The sequence below is a fragment of the Bos grunniens genome, chromosome 2 (genome assembly GCF_055505025.1).
Source record: "Bos grunniens cultivar Pamir isolate PY7600 chromosome 2, Bosgru_T2T1.0, whole genome shotgun sequence".
Lineage (NCBI taxonomy): Eukaryota > Metazoa > Chordata > Mammalia > Artiodactyla > Bovidae > Bos > Bos grunniens.
In genome coordinates this window covers 121,083,775-121,102,590 of record NC_141166.1, presented here as the reverse complement: position 1 = coordinate 121,102,590, position 18,816 = coordinate 121,083,775, and the positions used below count along the sequence as shown (strand labels likewise).

The following is an 18,816-nucleotide window of genomic DNA, read 5'->3' as shown; positions in this document are numbered from 1 at the left end:
TTCCATGTTAATGAATATTCTTTAGAAAATCACTTTGACAACTACAAAATATCAATTTTATTTAACATTCTGTTACTTTTCTATTTTTGGTTGTGCTGGTAGGCTTGTGGGATCTTAGTTTCCTGACCAGGGATCAAGTCTGGGACCTCAGTAGTAAAAGCACAGAGCTCTAACTACTGGAGCGCCAGGGAATTCCCCAAAATCCTTTACTTTTGAACAAGTTACGTTCTCTGCATGTTTTTCTCTGCTAAACAACAGTGTGAAGACTCTTTGTACACATTTCTATGTGCACTTATCCAGGTGTTTTCTCAGGATAAATCCTTAAAGATATGAAAATCAAGTCAAAGAATATGCTAATTTTAAGATTTTTCAACCATGCATAAGTACCATTCTTCATTTGGTATTTGAAAAACACTCAACAATATTTGTTGACTATTATCTTGCCTACCTACTGTACTTTGTCAATGCCCTTTTATATAAGTGCCAGCAAGTAACAAACAGCTCCCAGTATGTGTACAGATATTATTGGGACAAATACTTCCTTTTAAAAATTATATATTTTTCACTGCTTATGATTCTATTAACTTGTGCATTTAGCAATCCTGGTATTCACACCGGTAGAATCAATAGACCACAACAGAAATTATGGCATGTTACTTCTGAGATTTGGTTATAAAAGACATGATGGGATATTCTCTCTTTCTCTCTCTTTCTACACACACACACACACACACACACACACGCTTGTTACTTGTATCAATCACTCTGAGGTAAACCAGCTGCCATATTGTGAGTACAGTGAGGTGGCCTATGAAGAAGCCCACAAGGGGAAGATTCTTGGGAAAGATGGAGGGCAGGAGGAGAAGGGGGCAACAGAGGATGAGATGTTTGGGTGGCATCACCAACTCAATGGACATGAGTTTAAGACAACTCCAGGAGATAGTGAAGGACAGGGAAGCCTGGTGTGCTGCAGCCCATGGGGTGGCAGAGAGTCAGACACGACAGAGTGACTGAACAACAACAATAAGGGGAGAAGCTGTGGTTACAGCCAGTGACCAGCAAGGCACTGAGCCCACCAAAACCCACGGCAGTGAGCCTGAGGGGGACTCTGCTCCAGCTGAGTCTCCAGATGATGGCAGCTTAGGTTGAGAGTTTGACTGAAATTTCTTGAGAGATTCTAAGCTGGAAGCTCCCAATTAAGCTTCTCCCTGACTGTGACCCATAGAAGCTATGAGACAATAAATGTTTGTTCTTTCAAGCTGTAAAGTTTTAGGGATAATTTGTTACACAGGAATAAAAGCCAAGATACCTAATACTGTTAATGAGATTGACCTTCTAATAAAAGCCTTTTCACAAAGAAAACTCCAAGCCCAGATATCTTCAGTGGTGAGTTCTGTCAAATATTTAATTAAGAAATAAGAATATTAAACTTACACAAAATCTTTCAGAAAATAGAGGAGAAAAAGACAATTCTCATTTTGTAAGGCAAGCATAATGTTTTACCAAAACCGTATAAAAATACTACAAGAGAAAACAGCTAATATTTCTCATAACCATAGTGGTAGGAAATCTTAATAAAATCTTAGCACACCAAATTGAGTAATATATATTAAAACCATAACATATCATGACTACATAGGGTTTAGACATAAGTGCAAGATTCTTTTAACTTTCAACATTTTACATTTAAAGTCACTTAGTTGTGTCTGACTCTTTGTGACCCCATGGACTATACAGTCCATGGAATTCTCCAGGCCAGAATACTGGAGTGGGTAGCCTTTCCCTTCTCCAGGGGATCTTCCTGACCCAGGAATTGAACCGGGGTCTCCTGCATTGCAGGGGGATTCTATACCAACTGAGCTATCAAAAACTCAAAAATCAACACAATTCAGATTACATCGCAGTAGTTTATTAGAATAGGAAAACTCTCACAATCATTGCATGAAATGCAGAAATAGTATTTGGCAAAATCTGGCACCTATTCATGACAAAAATTCACACCAGCTCAGAGATAGATGGAAACTTCACCCATCTGATAGAATGCCCTTAAGGACAGCCTACTACTCGATGTTGAAATTTTGTTTTCCCCTCAGTTCAGTTCAGTTCAGTCAGTCAGTCATGTCCGACTCTTTGCGACGCCATGAATCACAGCACGCCAGGCCTCCCTGTCCATCACCAACTTCCGGAGTTCACTCAGACTCACGTCCATTGAGTCGGTGATGCTATCCAGCCATCTCATCCTCTGTCGTCCCCTTCTCTTCCTGCCCCCAATCCCTCCCAGCATCAGAGTCTTTTCCAATGAGTCAACTCTTCTCATGAGGTGGCCAAAGTACTGGAGTTTCAGCTTTAGCATCAGTCTTTCCAATGAACACACAGGACTGATCTCCTTCAGAATGGACTGGTTGGATCTCCTTGCAGTCCAAGGGACTCTCAAGAGTCTTCTACAACACCACAGCTCAAAAGCATCAATTCTTCGGTGCTCAGCTTTCCTCACAGTCCAACTCTCACATCCATGCATGACCATTGGAAAAACCATAGCCTTGAATAGACAGACCTTTGTTGGCAAAGTAATGTCTCTGCTTTTTAAGATGCTATCTAGGTTGGTCATAACTTTCCTTCCAAGGAGTAAGTATCTTTTAATTTCATGGCTGCAGTCACCATCTGCAGTGATTTTGGAGCCCAAGAAAATAAAGTCGCTTACTGTTTCCATTGTTTCCCCCATCTATTGGGCATGAAGTGATGGGACCAGATGCCATGGTCTTAGTTTTCTGAATGTTGAGCTTTAAGCCTAACTCTTTCACTCTCCTCTTTCACTTTCACCAAGATGCTTTTTAGTTTCTCTTCACTTTCTGCCATAAGGGTGGTGTCATCTGCATATCTGAGGTTATTGATATTTATCCCAGAAATCTTGATTCCAGCTTGTGCTTCCTCCAGCCCAGTGTTTCTCAAGATGTACTCTGCATAGAAGTTAAATAAGCAGGGTGACAATATACAGCCTTGGTGTACTCCTTTTCCTATTTGGAACCAATGTGTTTTCCCCTACTTCTGTACAAATATTGCACTAGATAGACATTCTAGCCAATACAGTAAGAAAAGAGATGAGATTTTAAGAGAAATGCAAAACTATTATATTTGTAGATAATATGGTTGTGTACAGAAAAGCCTAAAACATCTCCAAATACCTACTGATAGTAAATGAATTTAGTATATTGAGAATCCAGTCAGTATACAAAACTCAATTATTTTTCTTTACAGTAGCAATGAGCAATTGAAAAAAATAAAAAAATCAGCATTTCCAGCAACAATCAAAAACCCATTATACTTAGAAATACATTTAACAATATATAGAACTTCTACTCTGCAAACTACAAAACACTGCTGAGAGCAACCAAACTAAACTTAAATAAATAAAAAGATATACCACATTCTTGGATGGGAAGACCCAATATTTTTAAGATATAAGTTCTTTCCAAATTGAGCTGCATATTCAATGAAATCTTAAAAACAACTGCAAGGTTTTTGAAAAATTGACAAGCTGATTCTAGAACTTACATGGAAGGTTTGGTCAAATCTCTAATAACCAAAATAATCTTAAAAGTTGGAGGGCTTACATTACTTAATTTCAAAGCTTGTATAAAGGCTTAGTAATCAAAATAGCGTGATATTGGTCAAATATAGATAGAAATAGATCAATGGCATAGAATAAAAAGTGCTCCAATAGACCTATGTATATATCTATCCAATGGCCAAATGACTTAATACAAAGTTACTAAAGTAGTTTTACAGCAAAGGAAGGTTTTCAACAGTGTGAACCGAGAACTTCCAGATATACAAGCTGGATTTTAAAGGCAGAGGAAGAAGAAATCAAATAGCCAATACACATTGGATTGTAGAAAAAGAATGGTTTCCCTGAAAGCTCAGTTGATAAAGAATCTGCCTGAAAATGTGACCCCCCCATTTGATTCCTGGATCGAGAAGATCCCCTGGAGATGTGATAGGCTACCCACTCCAGCATTCTTGGCCTTCCCTTGAGGCTCAGCTGGTAAAAGAATCTGCCAGCAATGCAGGAGATCTGGGTTCAATCCATGGGTTGGGAAGATCTCCTGGAGAAGGGACAGGTTACCCACTCCAGAATTCTGGCCTGGAGAATTCCATGGACAGTCCATGGGGTTACAAAGAGTCATACACAACTGAGTGGCTCTCACTTTCATAGAAAAAGCAAGAGAATTCCAGGAAAACATCTATTTCTGCTTCCTTGACTATGCTAAAGTCTTTGTATAGATCACAACAATCTAGGGAAAATTCTTAAAGTGATAGGAATACTAGACCACCTTACCTGACCCCTGAGAAACCTGTAAGCACGTCAAGAAGCAGCAGTTAGAACAGCACATGAAACAACAGACTGGTTCAACATAGGGAAAGCAGTATATCAAAGCTGTATATTGTCACCCTGCTTATTTAACTAATACTCAGAGTGCATCATGAGGAATGCCAGGCTAGTTGAAGCACAAGCTGGAATCAAGATTGCTGGGAGAAATATCAATAACCTCAGATATGCAGATGACACCACCCTAATGGAAGAAAGCAAAGAACTAAAAAGCCTCTTGATGAAGGTGAAAGAAGAGAATGAAAAGCTGGCTTAAAACTCAATATTCAGAAAACTAAGATCATGGCATCTGGTCCCATCACTTCATGGCCAATAGATGGGAGAAACCATGGAAACAGTGAGAGACTTTATTTTCTTGAGCTTCAAAATCACTGTAGACGGTGACTGCAGCCATGAAATTAAAAGATGCTTACTCCTTGGAAGAAAAGCTATGACAAACCTAGACAAGGTATTAAAAAACAGAGATATCAGTTGCTGTCAAAAGCCTTTATAGTTTAAGCTATGGTTTTTCTAGTAGTCATTTAAAGATGTGAGAGTTGGACCATAAAGAAAGCTGAGCACTGAAGAATTGATGCTTTTGAGCTGTGGTGTTGGGGAAGACTCTTGAGAGTCCCTTGGACTGCAAGGAGATCCAACCAGTCCCTCCTAAAGGAGATCAGTCCTGGGTGTTCACTGGAAGGACTGATGCTGAAGCTGAAGCTCCAGTGCTTTGGCCACCTGATGTGAATAAATGATTCATTTGAAAAGACCCTGATTCTGGGAAAGATTGAAGGCAGGAGGAGAAGAGGACAGCAGAGGATGAGATGGTTGGATGGCATCACCTAGTCAATGGACATGAGTTAGAGTAAACTCTGGGAGAGAGTGAAGGACAGGGAAGCCTGGCATGCTGCAGTCCATGGGGTTGCAAAGAGTTAAACACAATTGAGTGACTGAACAACTACCTAGAGCAAAATGAAAATTTCTTAGCAATGACACAGACAGCGTTAAGCATAAAAGAAAGAAAATGTTAATTGAAGTTCATCAAAATCAAAACTTATTTTTCCAAATATACCACCAGGAAATGAATAGTCATTTCACAAACTGGGAGAAAATATTCACAACATGTATCTGACGAAGAACGTATTGCTCAGTATCATCAAGCACAGGAGAAAGCAGATTTAAAACCACTAGATACCTCTTATTAGAGGTTTAAAATTTAAAACAAAGAGCAATGTGTAACACTAAATGCTATCAAGAATATGGAGCTTTCACAATTCTCATACTGCTTTTGGAATAAATTTGGTAAATCACTTTGGGAAATAGTGTTGTAGTTTCTTGCAGAGTTAAAGTTAAAATCTATATATTTACATAGCATTGTATTTCCTAATGTTTATCCAAGAGAAATGAAAATATTTATTAACAGAAAGCCTAGTAGAAAAATGTTTATAGCAGCTCTATTCATAATATTAAGAACTGGAAACCACCAAGGTGCTTGTCCATCAGTTGGAGAACAGATAAACTGGTATGTTTGTACAATGGATTACTATTCAACAAACAAAAGGGTCAAAATAGTGGCACACCCTGCTGTATGAATGTATCTCAAAAATATTATGCTAAGTGAAAGAGACCAGAATCCAGAAAGTACATATTGCATGATTTCACTTATATAAAGTTCTCAACTATCCCAAATTAACTTTTTTGGTGATAGGAATCAGAACAGAGTTATTTTCTAGGTGCGAGGGAGTGTCTGGGAAAAGGGGCACAGGGAACTTCCTGAAGAGAGAAGTGCCCTATACCTTGAGAGATGGGTGGGTTACATCAGTGGTTGTATTTGTTGAAAGTGAAAGATACCTTGAAATCTGTGCATTTGTATGTGTCTTAATCATTTATCAATAACTCTTAAAAAGCATATATCAGTAACATTTTAATTGTTATTATCCATTAGATCCTCCCTTCCCTCAATCCTTTAATCAGCACACGTTGGGCAGGGCCATTCAATTGTCATTGAATCAATCTATACAAATCTTATGCAGTCAGTATTTGCCCATTGTCTCTAAGGATAACACGAGTAGCTTGATCATGTTAAAGTTATATTTGTAATACTCCTTAATACATAATTAGGTCCAGTAATTCTAACCGCTGATGGGATTAGACACAGACGTCAATTTTAAGGTTTCATAATTATTTATTTTTGCATTTATTTTCTCTTTGCTTATTATATCTTGTTCTGTACTTATTTAACTTACTGTGATATTTAGCTCCTTTAATATATCATAGAGCATCTATTTCCTAGCAACTTGGTTTCTGTTCCAAAATGTGAAATACACAGTACAGAAAAAAGGCAGAATGACAGAATAGGAGGAACACAAAATCCTTCTAAATTGAAAGGTGGTGGTGGAGTGGCTGGGAAGAGGAATAGTCTCATGAGGGATTGAATAAGAGGGAGAATGAAAGGAGTTAGGGAGTCATAGGATGAGAATTTAGGGTTTGTGCCAGGAGCTGTCCAAGGTGTAAATCAAAGAGGTCAGGCAGCCACCTTTTCCAGAAGGGTCCAAAATTAGTAGAAGACACAGAGTGAAAGAAGCCTTACTTTATCAGCAGCAAGTCCCTCACAAGCGTCTTCAGTTAGAGAAGCAATTATGGAAAAATGTTATTATCCAAAAACGAACAATGTATTTTGTAGAGGCTCAACTTGACTAAAGCTACATTATTAGAAATATTCTAGTATGTAACCGCTGTACAAATTTCTTTATTTTGATAGTTCATGAATTAATGAGAAGCTTTTAGTCTCATCAATATCTGTCAATTTGCAGTAGAAGAGCATTTGTGTATTATATATAATACTATTAAGGATTAAATATGTCATGTTATTTTAGAATCTAATTATTTTATGTAGTTATTGTTGCAATGTATAAGGATTATTTATAACAATGGTGGTGATGATGACCATAACTAATGCTCTTTGGATTTTTAATACGTACCAAGTAGTATCCAAATATTGTTCATGGATTTATCTAAGTAAATCTCACAACAGCACTAGGACACATTATTTTTATTATTTCTATTTTACAGAGAAGGCAAGTGAAACAACAAGTGTGTATAACACATATTCAATGTTACTTAGCTAGCAATGACTAAATCCAAAGCTTTCCTCTTAACCAAAGTAGATTCAAAGATGCCAATTTCCATGTAATTGAATGCTTATATAGATGTTCTTTTCTTTTTAAAGTATTTTAGTCATAACATGTTGCTGGTTTTAAAGTCCTTTTTTCTTTGGGTTGTTTACTGTTTATCTGTGACAGCATCCTCAAAGAACAAGGACAGAAATCTTATTTCTATGTTCTTTCATGTAAAACTGGAGCTTTTACCCAGCATGAAAATATTAATACAATCTTTTCCCAGAGAGATGGATTATCAGTGAAAGTAAACGAGAACATACTCTGGCAATAAAAATAACGAGACAGGCGGGACAAAAGTAATGACATCCTCTAGCATAATCTCGGCAGCAAATAACTAAATCACCTTGAAAGAGATAAATTGTTACAAAACACCATCCTTGTCTAATGTGGATTGACAGGGAATGACAGGACCCTTCAAAGGGATGGCAGCCCACAAGCCCATGTGCTTCCAAAGGATCAAAGGGACTGACACCGCCTGCCAGCCCCATCTAAGCAGAAAACAACTAGATTCTCTCCAGGCGGATATTTACTCTAAGATATTATTTCTGGGAAAAGATAGCTTATTTGCGATGGATGACGGCATTTTTTTCTACACAGCCTGTCATCTGTTAGAGCAGGACTGGATGGGGGGAGAATCCGCCAAACCTGTCCTTGGGATCCAAATCAGTCATAAATCTTTAGCAAGCTAGGGAAATTGAACTGTGACACAACCATTTTAAAGACAGCGTGTGCAGAGCCTTCAGTTTACAGATTGTTAGTGATTTCCCTCCTATCGATATAAAAGTTTTTAAAAAGTTTTACATAGGCTCAGTTTATCATCCACCAAAGTGGGTTTTAGTAATGATCTAGAAAGCAAAATATCTTTGATGGTTTGAACATTAAATAGTAAAATAATAAAAGTTTCAGAAAAAGAAGTCATGGAAGAATGTTTTTATATTTTTGGGAATAGAGAAGATTTTTCTAACCATTATATGGAATACAGAATCCCTATGGATTTGTATTTGAAATCAAATTTGAAGTCAAATTTGTATTTGCCTGATTTGATTATATGAAATTATAAAGCATTATTAAAAAGTTAAAGATTGGATAAACTAGTGAAACTAAGTCAATATTACATTGGTTAATATTCTTACTATATTAATAAGTCTTACAAATAATTAAGAAAAATGACACCTGAAATGGCAAAGTATATGAACAGGCACTTTAAGGAGAATGAAATTCAAATGGTTATTGAAAATACGAAAAGGCGTTCAACTTCTCTACCAATCAAAGGAATGAAAACCCAACAGCAAGGAGATTTCATTTCTTAGTTATCAGACTCCATTCAAAAGTAGGATTGTATTCATTCATGTTGAGTGTCAGAAAATGTGTTATCTTCTGTATCTTTCGTGGACTGTCAAATTGAAAACAGGGGTAAAACAGAATTTTGTTAGTTTCTTTGAAAATCTAAGATGTGTATATTCTTGATTTATCAATTCCACTTGGGATTTATCTTACAATAACACTTCTAGAATAACAAAAATATTTATATATTTTGGTGTTCACTAGAGTACTGTTTATTAAATTTACGGTTCCCACATTCTGAGATTTATTAAAAAAATTTCGAATAACCAAAGAGTATAGCTTTTACTCAGAATTCTCAAATATTAACATTTTCAATTAACAGTAATCATGCCTTGGATAAACCTCATTGGCTATGGTACTGACACTGAGCAAACTCAAATATTAACATTTTATCACAGTTCTTCTCCTGCTCGTTCTTTTTCTCCCACTCTCTCTCCACAGACACTCACACACAACATTTTTTTCTGCAATGAGAGTAAACTGTAGATAAAGTACTGCTTTACTACTTAATATTCCATTGTGTATTTCCTAATAATTCAGAATAGTTTCATAACATTTATCAAAGTTAAGAAATTAATATTGATTGTTCAGTTGCTCAGTCGTGTGATTTTATTTACAAAAAAATTACAAGTGTGGCTTTATTTAAAAAAGGCACTGGCCAGAGTTGGCCATAGACCATAGCTGATCTACCCCTGCTCTAAATGCCTGTCTTCAGGTGGACAATCCTGGGAGGCACCTTACATAGGCTTCTGAGGAGTCCCAGGGGTATTGGAACAGTTGCCCACAGCAGAGATGTGGATAATATCCCTTTACATTGGCTTTTTCTCCTTTTCTTTTTCTACATGCTTCCTATTGTTGTCATTGTTCAGCTGCTCAGTAGTGTCAGATTCTTTGTGACCCCATGGGCTGCAGCACACCAGGCTTCCTTGTCCTTCAACATCTCCCAGAGCCTGCTCAAACTCATGTCAATTGAGTCAGTGATACCATCCAATAGTCTTGTCCTCTGTCCTTCCCTTCTCCTCCTGCCTTCAATCTTTCCCAGCATCAGGGTCTGCCTGCAGTGTGGGAGACCTAGGTTCGATCACTGGGTTGGGAAAATCTCCCGGAGGAGGGCATGGCAACACACTCCAGTATTCTTGCCTGGAGAGTCCCCATGGATAGAGGAGATTGGCAAGCTACAATCCATGGGGTTGCAAAGAGTCGGACACAACTGAGTTATTACTGTCTTTGGGGATTCGCTGGTGGCTCAGATGGTAAAGAATCTGCTTCCTGTGGTAGCTTCTAAAGTCAACCACATACAACTAAGAATCTCACATCAAGTTTCCAAGTTAAATTGTTTTGTGAATGAACTGTGATTAAGTGGAAAAGATAGCATCTGCCTGACGACTATGGATTCATATAAAGACTGAAATAAATTTGGAGGTTATGCTATAGACAATAACTCACCCTCCAAAGAGGACATGCATGCACGCTCAGTCATGTCCAACTCTTTTGCGACCCCATGGACTGTAGCCCACCAGGCTCCTCTGTCCATGGGATTCTCCAGGCAAGAATACTGGACTGAATTGCCATTTCCTTCTCCAAAAGAGGACATAGCTAAAGCGTATAATGAATAGGAAGGGAGGTAGCATCTTACTCTATTTTTTATTATCAGAACTACGTAAATGATCTCCCATGAAGAGTGTAGGACTTAGAGGCTCCCTGACATTTCACACTGAAAAATAAATGATACAGAGCTAACTTTAGGGAAAACGCATACTAGACAAAATTTATCTTTAGTACCTGTATATTCCCAATTCAGTTCAGTTCAGTCCAGTTGCTCAGTCATGTCCAACTCTTTGCGACCCCATGAATCGCAGCACGCCAGGCCTCCCTGTCCATCACCAACTCCCGGAGTTATTCCCAATTAGGTCCTGCTTATTTCCTCTCTCATACCAGGATCCCTCATGCTGCTTTATGATTCTCCCAAACTCCTCATGGCATCAGAAATTCATTCATTCAAAAATAGGTGCTATATTCCAGGCACTGTTCTTGGTGCTGGCGGCACAGGAGTGAACAAAACAAAGTCCCTGCTCTGTAGGAACTAGTGTTTAAGCAGCAGGAGAATGAGATAAACAAATATGCGATTAGTCAGGGGTGATCAGGGCTATGAGGTAACAATAAAGGTGGGAAAGTGGGCTGGAGGGTTAGATGACATTTTGTATGCTCAGGGAAGGCTTTTTGACAGGGTGTTCTTTAAGCAGGAACTTGAATTAAAGTGTATAAGCAGCCAAGGGATGAACTTTTTGAAGCAGATGCTAGTGAGTGAGGGCAAGAGAGTAAGAGTTGAGACCTGAGAAGGGAGAAAATGTGGGGGCAACAGGAAGGAGAAAGAGGAGGAGATAATAAACATTGATTTTACTTTGAGAAAGCAGATGAGTTGAGACATTTTATTTTAAAATGATCCCATCAGCTCCTGTATGTGGAGAATACACTGGTGAGAGGCCAGGTGGGCGGTGGGTGGGGTTGGGGGTGGATTTCAATACAAAGCTATTAGAACAATATGATAAGAGAGATGATGGTTTAGGGTATAGGATACATTGAAAAATGAAAGTGAAAGTCACTAAGTTATGTCCGACTCTTTGCAACCCCATGGATTATACAGTCCATGGAATTCTCTAGGCCAGAATACTGGAGTGGGTAGCCTTTCCTGCCTCCAGGGGATCCTCCCAACCCAGGGATCAAACCCAGGTCTCTTGCATTGCAGGTGGATTCTGTACCAGCTGAGCCACAAGGGAAGCCCAAGGGAAGGATAAAGTGAAGGTACAGTAGTTAAGTTCTGAGGATAATCTGAAGGTAGATTTGCCAAGATTTGCCAACTGAATTAGAGCTTCCCTAGTGGCGCAGGGCAAACAATTCATCTGCAATGCAGGAGACAAGGGTTTGATCCCTGGGTTGGGAAGATATCCTGGACAAGGAAATGGCAACCCATCCCAGCATTCTTACCTGAGAAATCCCATAGACAGAGGAGCCTGGCAGGCTACAGTCTGTGGGGTCACAAAGTGTTGGACATGGCTGAATGACTGAGCACCCACATGCCAACTGATTAAGGCTTATGAGAAAAGTGGAGAAAACATGGATAATCTTGAGGTTTTGCCTGAACAGTGAGAAGGTTTGAATTTACTGAAATTGAAGAAAGTGGAGAAAACCATTAGACCATTCAGGTATGACCTAAATCAAATCCCTTATGACTATCTAGTTCTGATTTGAGAAATAGATTTAAGGGACTAGATCTGATAGATAGAGTGCCTGAAGAACTATGGATGGAGGTACGTGACATTGTACAGGAGACAGTAATCAAGACCATCCCAAAGAAAAAGAAATAAAAAAAAGTAAAATGGCTGTCTGAGGAGGCCTTACAAATAGCTGGAAAGAAGAGAAGCAAAAAGCAAAGGAGAAAAGGAAAGATATACCCATTTGAATGCAGAGTTCCAAAGAACAGCAAGGAGAGATAAGAAGTGAAAAAGTTGGCTTAAAGCTCAACACTCAGAAAACGAAGATCATGGCATCTGGTCCCATCACTTCATGGGAAATAGATGGGGAAACAGTGGAAACAGTGTCAGACTTTATTTTTCTGGGCTCCAAAATCACTACAGATGGTGACTGCAGCCATGAAATTAAAAGACACTTACTCCTTGGAAGGAAAGTTATGACCAACCTAGATAGCATATTCAAAAGCAGAGACATTACTTTGCCAACAAAGGTTCATCTAGTCAAGGCTATGGTTTTTCCTGTGGTCATGTATGGATGTGAGAGTTGGACTGTGAAGAAGCTGAGCGCCGAAGAATTGATGCTTTTGAACTGTGGTGTTGGAGAAGACTCTTGAGAGTCCCATGGACTGCAAGGAGATCCAACCAGTCCATTCTGAAGGAGATCAGCCCTGGGATTTCTTTGGAAGGAATGATGCTAAAGCTGAAACTCCAGTACTTTGGCCACCTCATGTGAAGAGTTGACTCCTTGGAAAAGACTCTGATGCTGGGAGGGATTGGGGGCAGGAGGAGAAGGGGACGACAGAGGATGAGATGGCTGGATGGCATCACTGACTCGATGACGTGAGTCTCAGTGAACTTCGGGAGTTGGTGATGGACAGGGAGGCCTGGCGTGCTGTGATTCATGGGGTCACAAAGAGTAGGACACTACTGAGCGACTGATCTGATCTGATCTGATGTGCGTATGTGTGTGTGTGTATGTGAGATAAGCTAGCAGTTGGATATGTTAATATATTTTGCTCTTTCTCTATCTTTATCAAAATGTACCCACACCTTGCTGATGTAAATGAAATCATCCTAATATTCATAGCATCAACTCCCAACTAAACTGTTAGTATTTTAACCAAAACTTTAGGTGTCTAGGATGCAAAAGGTTAGGATTATAGGGTGTGCTCTGAAAGTCCAGTGGAAAGAAATATTTTGAGACTGAATACATACAAATAACATAAAGGTAAAGCAATCTCTAGCTTGAAGTTAACTCTAAAAGAAATACACCTGGAGTAAAATAATCCCATCATCTTAAGTAAAGAAATCAAAGTTTAAAATTTTAGTAATGAGATTAAAAGTACCAGAGGTTATGCTTTAAATAGAGAATACACAAATGAAAATGAAGGTAATGACCACTGGCCAAGCTATCAGTTTAAACATATAAATATTTCTTTTCTTATAAAAATGTAGCTGAAGATTAAAATTAGAAGTAACCAACTCCTTATGACATTCAATTTTGACGTACCAGATTTAAGCGGAATAGGCTCTTTTGGTTTTCAAAATTCTTTTGAAATTATTGGGGAACTCAAGTGTGATAGGAATAATTGGAAAAGATTCTTAGAACTAGTGGAATTTGTGGGAAAATTTTTAGCTCTATTTTTTAAAAAAGTATGTATTTTTTGCTTTACTCAATGAGACATTTTGCTTTTGAAGAACTTTGTCACTGCTGGCTCTATAATTGTTAGGCACCAATTTTGTGTAAAATTTCATAACTTTTATCTTATCCATACTTATACTATATGTATCTAGATACTTCTTATGCATTTAATCATGTACAGTTTCAATTACCAGGAATATTTAATACCCTGTCATTTTAATTTCAGAGAAGGCGATGGCACCCCACTCCAGTACTCTTGCCTGGAAAATCCCATGGACGGAGGAGCCTGGTAGGCTGCAGTCCATGGGGTCGCTAGGAGTTGGAGTGAGCGACTTCCCTTTCACTTTTCACTTTCATGCATTGGAGAAGGAAATGGCAACCCACTCCAGTGTTCTTGCCTGGAGAATCCCAGGGATGGGGGAGCCTGGTGGGCTGCCGTCTATGGGGTCACACAGAGTCGGACACGACTGAAGTGACTTAGCAGCAGCAGCAGCATTTTAATTTAAAAAGGTAATCAATGAACAAGACAATCATTACTACGAGCCTGAAAAGTGTATATTTCACTATTTATCCAGTTCTTTTAGTATAAAGAAGGAGGAATATAACTGTCAGCAAAGCATACATTATACTGCAGCAACAAATAATCACAGCACTGTAATGGTCATAACCACAAAAGTTTCTCACTCATGGTATATGCCCATTGCAAGCAGGCTGTGGCTCTCCATATTTCCTTATCTTCAGGAAAAGGCTGAAGGAGCTACCTTTATGTTGCTCTTCTTGAGGCAGAGAAAAGTGACACAGCAAAGCATAAGCTGGCTCTTAATAGCTTCCACACAAAAGACATCCACTTCTGCTCTAAGTTTCATGAACACTTCTAAGTGAGACAGGAAAGACATGTATAATCCTCCCACAGGGAGGACCCTGAAATGAGGAACACTGAGGGGAGAGGAATCAATATTTGGCAAACTGAAGTATAGTTTACGATAAAGGATAAAGAGTTGAAGTTGGAAAATTCTCTGTCTTTCCAGTTCTCCAATATAATGACTATAAACTACTAGTAATATATCTTTTCTTTTTTGATTCATTATCTGTTACTTTTCTCCATTAACTCACAATAGCCAATGGAATATTTCTCAGCAACCAAAGACCCTAATCAGCCTTTCAAATTTATCTTAGGATTCATCTTATTGAGAGTAAGAGCAAATTCTAGGACCTGGGCTATTGACATTCTGTTCATGGGATAGTTCTCATCTAATCCTTCTGTATAATAGTTCAGGCTCTTGCACTTAGGTCTAGTCTTATCTAACATCATTTAGTCCAGATCTGTACTACCTAACCTCTGCCTTTATCTCTTCTTTGAATCCTTCTGATGAAATTTTAAAAGAAACCACAAATTTCTTTATACTTATGATATAGTAAAAAAAAAAAAATATGTGTGTGTGTGTGGCCTTATATGTGTATATATATATATATATATATATACCATTTGAAATTGATGAATATCTGTGTCCATTGATGTTTTTGTGATGTCACTGGCTAGCTTTTTCACTTAAGGCAAGTGACTGATACTTTAAGAACCTCAGTTTTCTTATCTGAACAGTTGGAGGTTCAAATTAGTATATGGAAGGTGGTTTAAGAACTCTAAAGAAGGAAAATGTTGGTTGATGTTGTGGTTGCTATTGTCCCAGATGAGTTAGGAATCTGTGATTCTGGCATGCTATTAATTCCAGAATGAGGGAAATAACAAAGAGATTTTATGCAATCCTAATGTGTTGTTTTCCTTCACATTTTCTGGGACTGAAATATCCTATTTTGGAAAGAGACAGGATGATGAAATAAATGGGAAAAATCTTCTAACCTACAGGTCTGGCATCACTATACTGTGGACACAAAAGAGTGGATTATAACAAAATGAATGTCTACTTGTCAAGATTCCAATTCTTTTTGTCTGCCAATAGTCAAGGTTCCCAAGTGACTTGGTGGAAGCAGCCTTTATGCTAGCAATCTTGTCTCTGCTTGTACATGCATATTAGTCACTCAGTCATGTTCGACTCTTTGCGACCCTATGGACCGTAGCCCGCCAGGCTCCTCTGTCCATGGAATTCTCCAGGCAAAAATACCGGTGTGGGTTGCCATGATCTCCTCCAGGGCATCTTTCTGACCCAGGGATCAAACCCATGTTTCTTACAGTCTCCTGCATTGGCAGGTGGGTTCTTCTTAGCGCCGCCTAGGAAGCCCCTTGTCTCTGCTTGGCATAGCTGTTAACTGATCAGCTCCTGAGGTAGCTTATACGTATAGTGATAGGGCTTATTTCTACATGTCTGGATTTCTGATAAGACTAATCTGCTATGCTTTAATACATATAAAATACCAAGTCCTAAAGATATCAAGTCTGTATACATTGGGAATTTAATAATTTTCATGTACCTCTTAAAATTTTCCACCATATGGAATAATAATTCTAAGGTATTAGCAAGTCAGCAATAATAGTAATCAAACTTCACTGTATAACAGTTTACTTTTACAAAAGATCTTTCTCATCCCATTTGGTGCTGGCAAGGCTTTATCCATAGGAAATCTGTATGAACTGGGAAGAGTATTTCCCCAGATTTTTTTTCTCCTTAAACCAAAGAGGAAAACATCTGGTCAAACTCATTTATCACAACTGTTTGTCTGCAGTATGAAGGTTTCCTTGGCCATATTCTTGGCTAATTTGTACTTGCCAGTAACTCAAAGACAATAAAAAGTAATAAAGTAGAAAAACAGATTTCAAAAATTTCAGTGAAAACACAAGTACATTTCTAAATTAGGGGTTATAAAATGATCCATGGCATACAATGGGTAAGAGATTTATTTATTTTTTAGAAAACATTTTTGAGAGTTTCAGATTTGTAAAAATGTCATTGAAAACTAAATACCTCAAAGAAAAAGAATATAAGGAAGCACTAGTAAAAAATAAGTATGATTGTATAAGGAGTTTTCTGATTAACATCTTCTGTTTAAAAAGATGTGCAAAAAATAAAGAGACTTAAAAATAACAGCTAATTTAAAAGGGTAGCACAAATATCTAGAAATAATATAGGAAAGACTAAGATCTGGAATAAATTTGTTTTAAAAAAAGTTACAGGGAACAACCCATGTGACTTTTTAAACTATTTTAAAAGCTTAAAGAGCAGGAGGAGCAGGAATAAGAATAAAAAAGATTTAGGCTCAATGTTAGAGGAAAATGATTTCAGATTTCTATATGTCACAAACAATATCTGAGCCTGTTTTGCTTCAATATTTTTCAAATAAAAATAGGAAATCATCAAATTATTGAAGGACTCATAGACCAAGATATTTAAGAAGGTAATATGAAACTTCTGATAAATGCAAAGCAGCTTTAGTCTCCAGAAGCAGATGAAGTGTCATTTCAGGATGGCAAAGAAACCTTCATCAGTTATCTAAGATTTTCTATTAATATTAACAAAATACCAAAAAATCATAGAGTCCTGCAAAGGTTTCTGGAGACTTGAAAGATAATAATTTCCCCATTTCAGAGAGTAAAAATCTATTCATTGAGAGATGGTAGAACAAAATATTATATAAATAATTAATATTTATAAAAGAATATAAGATTTTACTTGACTTCTTTAGGATAAAAGATTCCAAAGTATTTTATCAAAGTTACTAGACTAGTAGGGAGGGAATGTAAGACTGGTATATGATAATTTTAGAAAAAAGTATTACCTCTTATGATATCCTTATGGATAAGCTGGCTATGTAGGTCAATGATAGTTCAGATATACTCACAGCTTATTTAACATCTGTAGCTAACAACATTGATGGCTATATTACTTTAAATACTGGCTATCTTGTTTATCATGAATAGAATGCATACAAAAATTGAAGATGCTCCTTTCTTCCTAATAGTGCCTGGATTTCAGTCGCAGCTATGTTGGTAGTAATGGAGTCTGTTGCCCACCTCAGGGTAAGCATGGATCCCGTTGAAGGCTACAATAGGCCATATAGGGAGAAATTAGGCTGTGTTCTAGTCCTAATTGTGTCTCTTAGGAGCTGTGTGGCCTTGCAAGTACCCTCATCTCTAAAATAAAGGTATACCAATTGGTGTAAGTCAATCTTACAAGTGGCTGTGAGGTTTAAAAAGCTATACAAATACCAAGGCATCAAAATACAAGACAAGAGTATCACCTCCACCTCTGTTTCCATCTGGAATGAAGGCAAATATGGAAAATCACCATGGAAACAGAAGACATTAGAAATACAAAATGTGGCAATGGTAGCCTCAGAACTTTATTCCTCAACTCTGTCAAATTATATTTGACAAAAAATATCAGACCGAAACAAGATGGAATCAGCAGGAAAAAGGGGCTGTTGCTTAGACTTAGAAATGCTAATATACAAGCACAAAACTGTAGGAAAAAGCAAAGCAGTTCATGTGAAACAATCTGCAGTGATTAATTGACTACATGGTTAATAAGAATACTGTGAAAAGTTTAGTTTCCTTCAGTCTGAGATAGACTGCTGCTGCTAAATCGTGTCCGACTCTGTGCAACCCCATAGACGGCAGCCCACCAGGCTCTCCCGTCCCTAGGATTCTCCAGGCAAGAACACTGGAGTGGATTGCCATTTCCTTCTGCAGTGCATGAAAGTGAAAAGTGAAAGTGAAGTCACTTAGTCGTGTCCGACTCTTCGTGACCCCATGGACTGTAGCCCACAGGCTCCTCCATCCATGGGATTTTCCAGGCAAGAGTACTGGAGTGGGGTGCCATTGCCTTCTCCACTGAGAGAGACTACCCTGGTCAAATTCCTGGGATGTTTAAGAGATACATTAGAGAGTTACTTTGCTCAATTTAGCAGCCCTTCCCCCTTAATTCAAGCTTCCCCCATGACTCAGCAGGTAAAGAATCCATCTGCAATGCAGAAGACACAGGAGATGTGGGTTCAATCCTCGAGTTGGGAAGATCCTCTGGAAAAGGAAATGGAAACTCATTCCAGTATTCTTGCCTGGGAAATTCCATGGACAGAGGAGCC

At 38.1% G+C, this 18,816-nt stretch overlaps 1 non-coding gene across 1 annotated transcript; it reads right to left on the bottom strand.

Annotated features, from left to right (window-relative positions):
* Window positions 1-9,127: 9,127 nt before the first annotated feature.
* Window positions 9,128-9,265, bottom strand: LOC147378667 (U4 spliceosomal RNA). Its single transcript, XR_015153701.1, has one exon. It is a non-coding gene; the product is annotated as a U4 spliceosomal RNA (small nuclear RNA).
* Between the last annotated feature and the right edge of the window lie 9,551 nt (window positions 9,266-18,816).